Source organism: Lynx rufus, unplaced genomic scaffold (genome assembly GCF_022079265.1).
Source record: "Lynx rufus isolate CCGP_SWC_20201006 ecotype Redwood Valley unplaced genomic scaffold, mLynRuf1.p SCAF_10, whole genome shotgun sequence".
Taxonomy (NCBI): domain Eukaryota; kingdom Metazoa; phylum Chordata; class Mammalia; order Carnivora; family Felidae; genus Lynx; species Lynx rufus.
The window spans coordinates 87909513-87919365 of record NW_025814824.1 but is presented as its reverse complement, the minus strand read 5'-3'; the positions used below and the strand labels follow the sequence as shown (position 1 = coordinate 87919365).

The 9853-nt window shown below is 57.9% G+C and overlaps 1 pseudogene; it reads right to left on the bottom strand.

The window, feature by feature from the left end:
• Positions 1-4388: 4388 nt before the first annotated feature.
• LOC124524745 (40S ribosomal protein S2-like) lies at positions 4389-5281 on the bottom strand (annotated as a pseudogene).
• Between the last annotated feature and the right edge of the window lie 4572 nt (positions 5282-9853).

Genomic DNA, 9853 nt, shown 5'->3' with positions numbered 1-9853 from the left:
TCTAGAGAGCGGGATATGTTGTATTTATTTATTTATTATTTATTTAGATAGATGCTGGTTATACAAGTAGATTCACTTTGTAGAGTTCCATATAGCGGATCGCCTAGAATGTGCTTCTGGGGGCTCCCAGGAGAATCAAGTCCTCACCCTGTGACCTGCCTGTGGGTCCAGGACCTGCCTACCTGGCCTCAAGGCCATGTGTTTCCTGTGACCCCTCTCCCTCCTGCCCTATGTTTTGCCCCCCTGCCAGTATCTGAGTGCACCTGCTGTCAGCACAATGTGAGGGGGCGTGGGGGGAGTGTGAGTGGGGATGGAGGGGAGGCCGGGTGCAGGGAGGGAGGTGAAGCCCAGGAGGGACCTGGCCCTGAACACCCCCCTCCCCAGTCGACCACTGGAAGCCTTGGCCACCCAGTCCCATCCTATCCCCACCGAGTCCCATGAGACTCCCGGCCAGTTCTCAGGAATCTCCTGCCTCTGAGCCTTTGCCAAGGCTGTTCCCCGATGTTCCGCTTAGCAAATCCCTGTGCACCAGGCCCTGTGCTGGGCATCAGGGATGTAGCTGTGAACCAGGGGGGCGCTCTGCCCTCTCACCAGCACGTGAAGCTTTCCGCGGAGCGTGCCGATATCTGTGTATGTCTCTAGGAATGTGCGCGAGCGTGCGTTCGTAAGCATGCAGGAATTTATGGAGACACATACATCCTCGCAAGTACATCTTTGTATGTGTACAAGTCTATGCACGGTGTACGTGGGCGCGTGTGTATTATTGCTACGTATGAGCGTGAGTCACTCCGTGTCTGCGTGAATAACCATGCACCTGCCCATATGCCCGCATGCGCTTATGTAGATGTGCGCCTTTGCACATGTTTGTATGTGCATCTTGTATGTGCCTGTGTGTATCTGTTTGCACCTGGTTTTCGGTGCCCATCTGCGCGCGTGGGCGCACCTCTCTGGGAACACTTGGAAGCACACGGGGCGCGTGGAGTTGCGTGAATGTGTACGGAACGCGTGTGTGCCTGTCCATCTGAGGTGCATTGGCGTTGCGGGTGCACGCACCTGGCGCACACGGGGATGCACGTACCCATGTTTTGCACACCCACCTTTGTGGTTTCATTTCCGCCCCCCCCCCCTCCGTGCTTGCGTGTGAACGTCAGGGCAGGGGACGCTCCCCAGCGCGCGCGCGCGCACGTTTCTGAGGCTGCTTGTGTTTGTGCCTGTGTCTGTGTTGGCCCCCGCGCACGTTCCAAGCCTACGCGCGGGGGTGTGCAATCCCACCCTCGCTAGGGAGCACAGCACAGTGCCATGGGGAGGTGGGTGCTTTGGATATGGCGGCAGAGCCCTGGAGAACAGAGAGAACAGGGCAGCGCTTGGCTGCGGCTTGCCTGCTAGGGGATGCTGAAGAGGGAGGCAGAAGCCGGCCAGGACCGCCCAGCTGCCCCCCTTGCGCCCAGCTGGGGTCCAGGAAATGGCCTCCAGGGCTGATGGGGGGGGGGGGGCAGGAGACAGTAGGTGGCCTTGATGAGCGGGCGGAGGGCTCACCCCTACAGGGTCCCCTGCCAGGGGAGGCTCTCAGGAGCTTCTGATCTTTCGGAGGCCAGCCTCCGCCGCCCTGCACCTGCACCCCAGCCTCCGCTCAAGCCGTGGGGGGCTCCGGCGGCCAGGCCGTGGGGTCTGGCTCCTCTTGGCTTTCTCCCCATCCTGCGGCCCCGGCTTCAAGGCCCAGGCTGGGGCTGGGCCGGGGGTCCCCTCCTAGGCAACCAGAGCTGCCTACGAAGGCGAGATGCGCAAATCACCTTCCTCAGGTGGCAGGAACGGAGCCCGCGTGCAGGAAACCAGCACGCGCGCGCCCTCGCTCTCCCTCCCTCCCTCTCACTGTGATCCCTCACCTAAGTCCGGGATGCCCCTCCGCCCACCACCGCGTGCCTCCTTGTGCACCGCTCCCCCCACCCCCGCAACTTACTCACCCCCCCCCTTGTGGCTCCTGCACCCCCGTCCCTGGGGTCACTACTCACCCCAGGTAGAGCTACTCGTCTCTGGAAGTCTTTGGGGGCCTTCTCTCCCCGCTCAGAGGAACCTTCCGGGGCACCGTGAGGACCCACGGGCCCACACGCTGGCCTTTCCTTTCGTCCACGCTGTCATCGCGGGGGTCCACCGGTTGCCCTGCACTGCGGTCCTCTCCACCTGTGGTCACGGCTTGCGGGGCTGTGCCTCTGAAGCTGGAAACGCAGTCACCCCCGCCTCCACCCCACCTGCTGCCCAGAGAGCCCTCTCGCTCCTGAGAAGTAGCTTGCGCTGGCCGGTCCCCCACCCCGTCCCTTCCAGAAAGCCCTGTCCTATAGGTCCTGCTCCTGCCCGGGACCCCTCATGGCTATCACTTTCTGTACAATATTGTGGGCCAGTCCTGCCCTAGGGCCAGCCCAGGGCCCAGAGGAACCCAAGCCAGCCTCACCAGGCTTCACCTCTGAGTGACGTCATTGCCACGTTAGACCAAGCTCTCCTCAAAACGGCTTTCCCCCCCCACCCCCCGACGCCACGCCCTTTGGATTTCCTGTGCCCTCTCTGCGTGTCCCATCTCCCCTGCTGGCTCTGCTGGTTTTGCCTTTTGATGAACTGAGGGTGGGCCAGGGCGGATGCCCTCCCTGGAAGTGCCCACCGTGTCCACGGGCTCCCGGACTCCCACCCCCAGGTCATTGCCTTCTCAACGCCAGACCCGTCATGTCTGCTGTCACCGTGTCCCCACGGCCCCCCACGGGTCCATCCCACCCCAGGTGTCTCCCGCTCAGCGGGTGGTACCCCAGCCCTCGGCTCCCGGGCCGGAAGCTGGGACCTCACCCTTGCCTGATTCTCCTTCCTTACCCTCCACATCCAATCAGTCACCAAGTGTCTGCACTTGGGGTTCATTGAGCTTCTCGGACATACATTTTTTTAAGTCTGGAAACACAGCAGCCACCATTTCCTCCAGTGTTTTTTTCCTGTTCTTTTTCCCCCTTCCTCTTGGACTCCAAATACCAATACATCAGGCTGTTTGGAAATGTCCTACAGCTCACTGATGCTCTTTCCACTAGAAAATTTGTGTGTGTGTGCGGCACCTGGGTGGCTCAGTCGGTTGAGTGTCCGGCTTTTGATTTCGACTCCGGTCTTGATCCCAGGGTCGTGGGCTGGAGCCCTGCATTGGGCTCTGCATTGAGTGTGGAGTCTGCTTAAGATTCTCTCTCTCTCTCTCTCTCTCTCTCTCTCTCTCTCTCCCTCTCCCTCTGCCCCTCTCCCCGGCTTCTGCTTTCTCTCTCTCTCTTTTTAATTTTTCGAGGTTTATTTATTTTTGAGAGAGCATGAGTGGGGGAGAGGCAGAGAGAAAAGGGGAGGAAAAATCCAAAGCCGGCTTTGCTCCGACGGCAATGAGCTTGATGTGGGCTTGAACTCACGGACTGTGAGATCATGACCTGAGCCGAAGTCAGACACTCAATCCACGGAGCCACCCAGGTACCACCCCCTCTCTCTCTTTTTAAAATTGAAAAAAAAAATTTTTTTTTCTGTTTCATTTTGGTTAGTTTTTTCCTGCTATGCTTTCAATCTCCCTAATCTTTTTTTTTTTTTTAAACATGTTTATTTAGTTTTGAGAGAGACAGAGAGAGAAGAAGAAGAAGCGGGGAGGGGCAGAAAGAGAGGGGGACAGAGGATCTGAACGGGGCTCTGCACTGACAGCAGTCAGCCTGATGCGGGGCTTGAACTCATGAACCTAGAGATCATGACCTGAGCTGAAGTCGGAAGTTCAACCGACTGAACCACCCAGGCGCCTCAACTCACTCATCTTTTCTTCTGTTTTGTCTAATCTGCCATTAATCCCATTCAGTATACCTTTCATCTCAGACATTGTATGTTTCAACTCTTCTAAGTTCAATTGGGATTTTTTTTGATATCTTAATGTCTCTACTTCACATTTTGAAAATATAAAATACAGTTATAAAAACTGTTTTAGAATCCTTCTCTGCTAACTCTAACATCTGTGTCAGTGCTGGGTCAGTTTCAATTGCTTAATTACTCTTTTCTTTACAGATCATTTTTTCTTTTTTTAATTTTTTTTTTCAAAGTTTATTTATTTTTGGGACAGAGAGAGACAGAGCATGAACGGGGGAGGGGCAGAGAGAGAGGGAGACACAGAAACGGAAACAGGCTCCAGGCTCTGAGCCGTCAGCCCAGAGCCCGACGCGGGGCTCGAACCCACGGACCGCGAGATCGTGACCTGGCTGAAGTCGGACGCTTAACCGACTGCGCCATCCAGGCGCCCCTACAGATCATTTTTTCGTGCTTCTTTGTATGTCTGGTAATTTTCTCTTTCTTTCTTTCTTTCTTTCTTTCTTTCTTTCTTTCTTTCTTTCTTAATGGGCTTTAACTCACTTTATTTTTCTTGTGTAAAACCATGTGGTGGCCACAGCTGGAGCCTGGGTCTTCTGCACAGAGACTCTGGTGTGGGTCTTCGCAAGCTGGTCAGTGAATTCCTGACAGGGAGACTTGGTGAATACCGTCTCTTTCCAGAGGTCAGGGGCACAGTAGCTGTAGGTCTTGGGAATAGCATCAAAAGTGGCCTTGGTGAAGTGGCCAAGGGTGGCAGTGTAGCCCCTGGTGGAGAGGTAGCAGTCGTCAATGCCTGCCATCATCAGTATCGTCTTGGGCACAGGGGCCGAGATAATGCCCCTGCCCCTGGTGTAGGGGATAAGGCGTCCAGCACAGAGTCACAGTGTCCGGTCCCCTTGCATGGGATAGTGTGGGCCTCGCCGATCTTGTTCCCCCAGTAGCTTCGCCACATGAGATGGTGGAAAGCTTGTCCAGGACGATGGCCTCATGGAAGGCAGTGGCTACCTCCTTAGAGAACTTAACACCCAGACCTACGTGTCCTTTGTACTCTCCAATGGCAACAAATGCCTTGCACCTGGTCCTCTGGCCAGCCTGGGTCTGCTTTTGCACAGGCATAATTTTCAAAACCTCAAACCTCATCACTTCCTGGGATGTCTCTAGGAAAAAGTCAATGATCTCAGATTCCTTGATGGGCAGGGAGAAGAGAGAGATCTCTTTCAGGGACTTGATCTTCATGATGTCGACCAGTTGGCTCAGCTTGTTAATGGAGATCCACTCCTTGTCCTTGGTGTTTCCTCTGTGAGTTCCGTGGTCCTGGCCCAGCCTTGACCATGGCCATGACTCCGGCCCCACATGTTGCTGCCGAAGCCTCTGTGGAAGCCACAGGCCTGGGCTCTCCAGGCCCTTCCGTGGCACCAGCATCGTTCTCCATTTGGTGTTTTGTCAAAGAAGATGTCTGGTAACTTTCTTTCTTTCTTTTTTATTTTTTTAATGTTTATTTATTTTTGAGAGGGAGAGACAGAGCGCGAGCAAAAGAGGGGCAGAGAGAGAGGGAGACACAGAATTGGAAGCAGGCTCCAGGCTCTGAGCTATCAGCACAGAGCCCGACGTGGGGATTGAACTCACGGACCGTGAGATGATGACCTGAGCCGAAGTAGGCTGCTTAACCGACTGAGCCACTCAGGTGCCCAAATGTCTGGTAATTTTCTGTTGGATACCAGACATTGTGAATGTTGGATATTTTTGTATTCTTATCAGTCTTCTTGAGTTTTGTTCTGGAAAGCAGTAAATTGCTTGGGAACCAATTGATCTGTTTGGGTCTTGCTTGATGATTTGTTAGGTGGGTTTTAGCAATGCTCTGTCTGAGACTAATTCTTCCCCATCTCTGAAGCAACACCCTCCTGAGTGCTCTACCCCCTGCCCCGTGAATGTTGAGTTTACCAGTCTGGCTGTTGGGAACGGGCACTATTCCCATCCCTGTGACGGTACCAGATTATTGTTCTCTCATGGTTCCTTCTTCATTTTTTTTTTTATTTTTTAACGTTTTATTTATTTTTGAGACAGGGAGAGACAGAGCATGAACAGGGGAGAGTCAGACAGAGAGAGACACAGAATCTGAAACAGGCTCCAGGCTCTGAGCTGTCAGCACAGAGCCCGACGTGGGGCTCGAACTCACGGACTGAGAGATCATGACCTGAGCCCAAGTTGGCCGCTTAACCGCCTGAGCCACTCAGGTGCCCCTACTTCCTAATAATTCTTAAATCTATTGGCTTCTCTCCCGGCCCCTGTCGTGGCTCCCCAGACCCCATTACCTCCTGCCTGGGATGACCGTGTCCCCTAGGTGGGGCATCCCCGAGGGCGAGACCTTGGCCCCTCCTGCTGAGCCCAGCCCAACATATCTGCTGAATGAACGAATACGTGAATGAGTGAATGGATGAATAGAATGGAATCGTGGACAAGGCTCAATAAGGAGGGAGGCCCGGACCGCAGCTCAGGAGACTAGCAGCCATCTCCCAGCCCTGCCCCAACTTGCTGCGTGATTTCACGCCATCACTGGACACAACCCAGTGGTCTCCGAGGTCTCGTCGGGATCTGTCATGACACCGACGCGTGTCCACGGCGTCATGGAATGTAGACGTCATGTAGAGGATTACCACTCTGTAGTCCTGCCGAAACCATCCTCCTTGCTTGACTGGTGGGGAATCCGAGGCCCGGTGGAGGGGGGTGGGGGACAGCTGGGCCCCAGAAGGCTCAGTGCATCAGGGACGGAGCCCAGCTGGAGGCCCGTGTGCCTGTGCTCAGTTCTGCCCCTTCTGGGCTTTGGCACAGAGTGTGGAGGTAAGGGAGTCCCCGGGGAGGGGGTGGCCTCACGAGCAGGGTGGAGGGCCCCAGGGGCAGGGCCACGACTTCTCTGCGCCTGGCACTTCCCCGTGATGCCGATGCCCAACACAGCAGCAGGGAGGAAGGGAAGGGTCACTCAGAATCGGTCACATATCTAGACTGGGGGGTGGGGGGGTGGGGGGAGGGCGGGGATGACCTGTGGGGAGGCTCAAGGTCAGCCTGAGGTCAGATCCTGTCCAGCTTACTTATTCATTAACCAGGCAGGTCCAGGCACTGAGTTAATGACCAGCACAAGGCTGGGGAGGGAGCAAATTCCTCCCCGGAGGGTGGGCGTGACCTGCAAGGATAGGGGAACCTGTAATGAGCAGTTGGTGGAAAGGCTCTTCATTCATTCATTCGTTCGTTCGTTCGTTCGTTCATTCACTCCCTTATCTCCCTGCGCCTGTCAATGAGCAGAACCGTAGAGTGCCGGCTGGTGTGACGACAGAGCAGTGGAGACAAGGACAGCCCAGAGTGGTCAGCGCAGGGGCCTGGGGGAGCACAGAGGAGACCCCCAACTCAGCCAGGTAAAATGGGCTAAGCTGCCTGGAGAACGTGAGGCCGCAGAGGACCCCTGCAGATCTCCTGTGGCTGGACCACATCTGGCGGGTCCTGTGCCCTGTGGAGGGCCCGTCAGCCTCTTGGCCCCACCCCATCCCAGCTCAACTTCTGGAACATTCCCTGCTGTCAGGATGGCACCATCTGAGCTCACCTCTGCCTTTGCTTTCCTTTCACTGAGACACCAGGTTGGGGATTTCCTCCAACGGGCTGGCTGTCCCGCTGCCCCCAGCCCCAGCCCCAGCCCCTCGCCCTCGGCAGGGCAGTGCTGGTGGACTGTTGGGTGAGGAGAGGCTGAGGGAGGCCTCAAGTGCAGGCTGAGAAGCGAGCGAGGGGTCCCCACGTGGGGTCCAGTGGGTGCGCGCCTCTGAGGCCGAGGTCCCGTCCAAGGGCAGCAGGCTCCGTGGATGGAAAGGTTCCAAGGGCCATTCGGTGGTCTTGTCCGTGGCCTTGGCGGAGTCTTGCGTGCTAGGACTGGGTGCAGGTGGGAATTGGGGGGGGCGAGGGTGGGGTTCAGCCATGGGAGGGCAAGAAAGGAGGTAGGAGGGGGAGGAGGGGGCTGGAAGGAGGTGGGTTCTCAGGACAGGGAGGAGGAGGGACAGGAAGACGGGAGGGAGGCCGAGCTGGGGACCTCAGCGGTGGGGCGGTGGGTGGGCCAGGGCGTCTCCTGGGAAAGTGGCTGAAGCCACCACAAGGCTGGGCTTTCCAGAGGACACTCGGGGGGCTTCAACTGTTGGCAGCACTGACCGACCTGGGAGCTCTGTGGGAGGCAGATCCGTGTGGCCCACGGGTGCCCGTCTGTCATCACGGGCGTAGGTCATCGTGTGTGGACTGCAGGTCAACACTCTCAAGCCTCCGGCGTGGCTGGCCCTGTCTTCACCCTGGGAGAAGTCTGAAGGAGGAGAGGGGCCGGCGGTCACCAATGCCCCTCTGCTCCCCAGTTTTCTTACTTGGGAGTGGGACCAGCCTGGGGCAATCTGCGGACAGGGCCCCCCACAGAGGCCACAGCCTCGTCCCAGCCCCACGGCACTCTGGGAGCTGCAGGAAAGCCCCGGATGAAAGTAGCTCTTCTTCCTGAAATGAAACAAAACCCACACTGGGGCCAGTTCACAGCGCCCCCCCCCCCCACCATCTCCCCGTCTCCCGTCTCGGCCTGTCGGGGCTTGAACACAGAATTCTGGCTCTGGAGCTGCAGCCTCAGTGGGGTGCGCAAGGGGAGGTGTGAGCAGGCGCCAGGTCCCCCCCCCCCCCAGGGTGGCAGGTAAAGGCATCCCACGACCTCAGTCGCTGCCTCCTCCCCCCAGGGCCCTGACGGGTGGGCCGGACATGAGGGTCCCCATCAGGTGGTAGAAGAGCCCCCCTGGGTCTCCTGCTCTGGCCCCAGGGGAGCCGGGGGTGAGCTTGGGGTGATGGCCAGCGGGAGCAGGACGGCCCAGAGGATGGGTGCGGGGTGGGGGGTCAGGATGTAGGCCGGTGCCCCTCCAGCCCAGTCTGGGGCTGCCCCGGCAGCTTGGGGCCGGCCCCCTCCACTCCCAACAAAGACTGGCCGGGAGGAGAGAGCCTGTTTGTTCAGTGCTGGGGCTGGGGCTGGGGCTGGGGCTGGGGCGGGGGTGGGGGGGTGGTGGGGGTGGTGGGGGCGGGTATGGGGAAGGGGGGGGCCAGGAAGCAGAATTTCAAAGCGGCTTCACCCTTTGTTACCCCTTCCCGGCCCCGCCCCCCACACCCCAGGCTGCACATTCCAGAACCGGAGGGGGTCCTGCCCCGGGAGAAATCCGCTTAACCGAAGGCTCTCGGGTTACAGCCTAGCTGCTCCGGGAGGTGCCGGAACGCCCAGCCCGACATTCCGGATGGCGGGTGTCCGGGTCCACCCCGTCCCCACCCTTGGAACCTCTCCAGGCCTCAGGCCCCAGGAGGGAGGGGAAGGAGCTGGAAAGAGGGGCGGGGGGTGGGGGGGGTGGGGGCTGCAGGCTCACGTAGATGATGGAGAGGTGGGGTCTGGGTTGTGTTTCCAGTAAGGTCAGCCCCGGATCTGACCTCAGACGAGGTTCGCAAGATGCCTCCTGATGTGGACGAGGTGGGCTGGGCTGAGGTGGGCTTTTTTCCTTTCCAAACAGGGCCGACCGCGCTCTATCTTACTGCCCGTACTTCCTTGAGGTGAACTTTACACGGGTTGAAATGATCCAGTTTTGCGTGCACGGCGCCACACTGTCTCACATCGGTGTCACCGCATGACCGCCACCTTGAACGAGATACTGAACGTTCCCAGCCCTCCAGAGGGTTCCCTCGGGCCCCCTCCCCAGGCGAGAACCGGGAGTCTGGCCTCCATGACCATAGACACTCTTGCCCGTCTACACAAACGCACTGGGAGTGTGCGCTCCGGTCCCTCAGCGTGGTATCTCCGAGATCCTTCGCTTCGCTCCAGCTTGTCCTTTTCTCATTGCTCAGTTTATTTCATTGTTTGTCCCTTCTGTCCCTGGCTGTCCCAGTTCGCTTCTGGTCCCAGGCTCTGAGGAAGCTGCTCTGAACATCCACGGACCTGTCTTCTTGTGGAGGGACTTGATGGGCC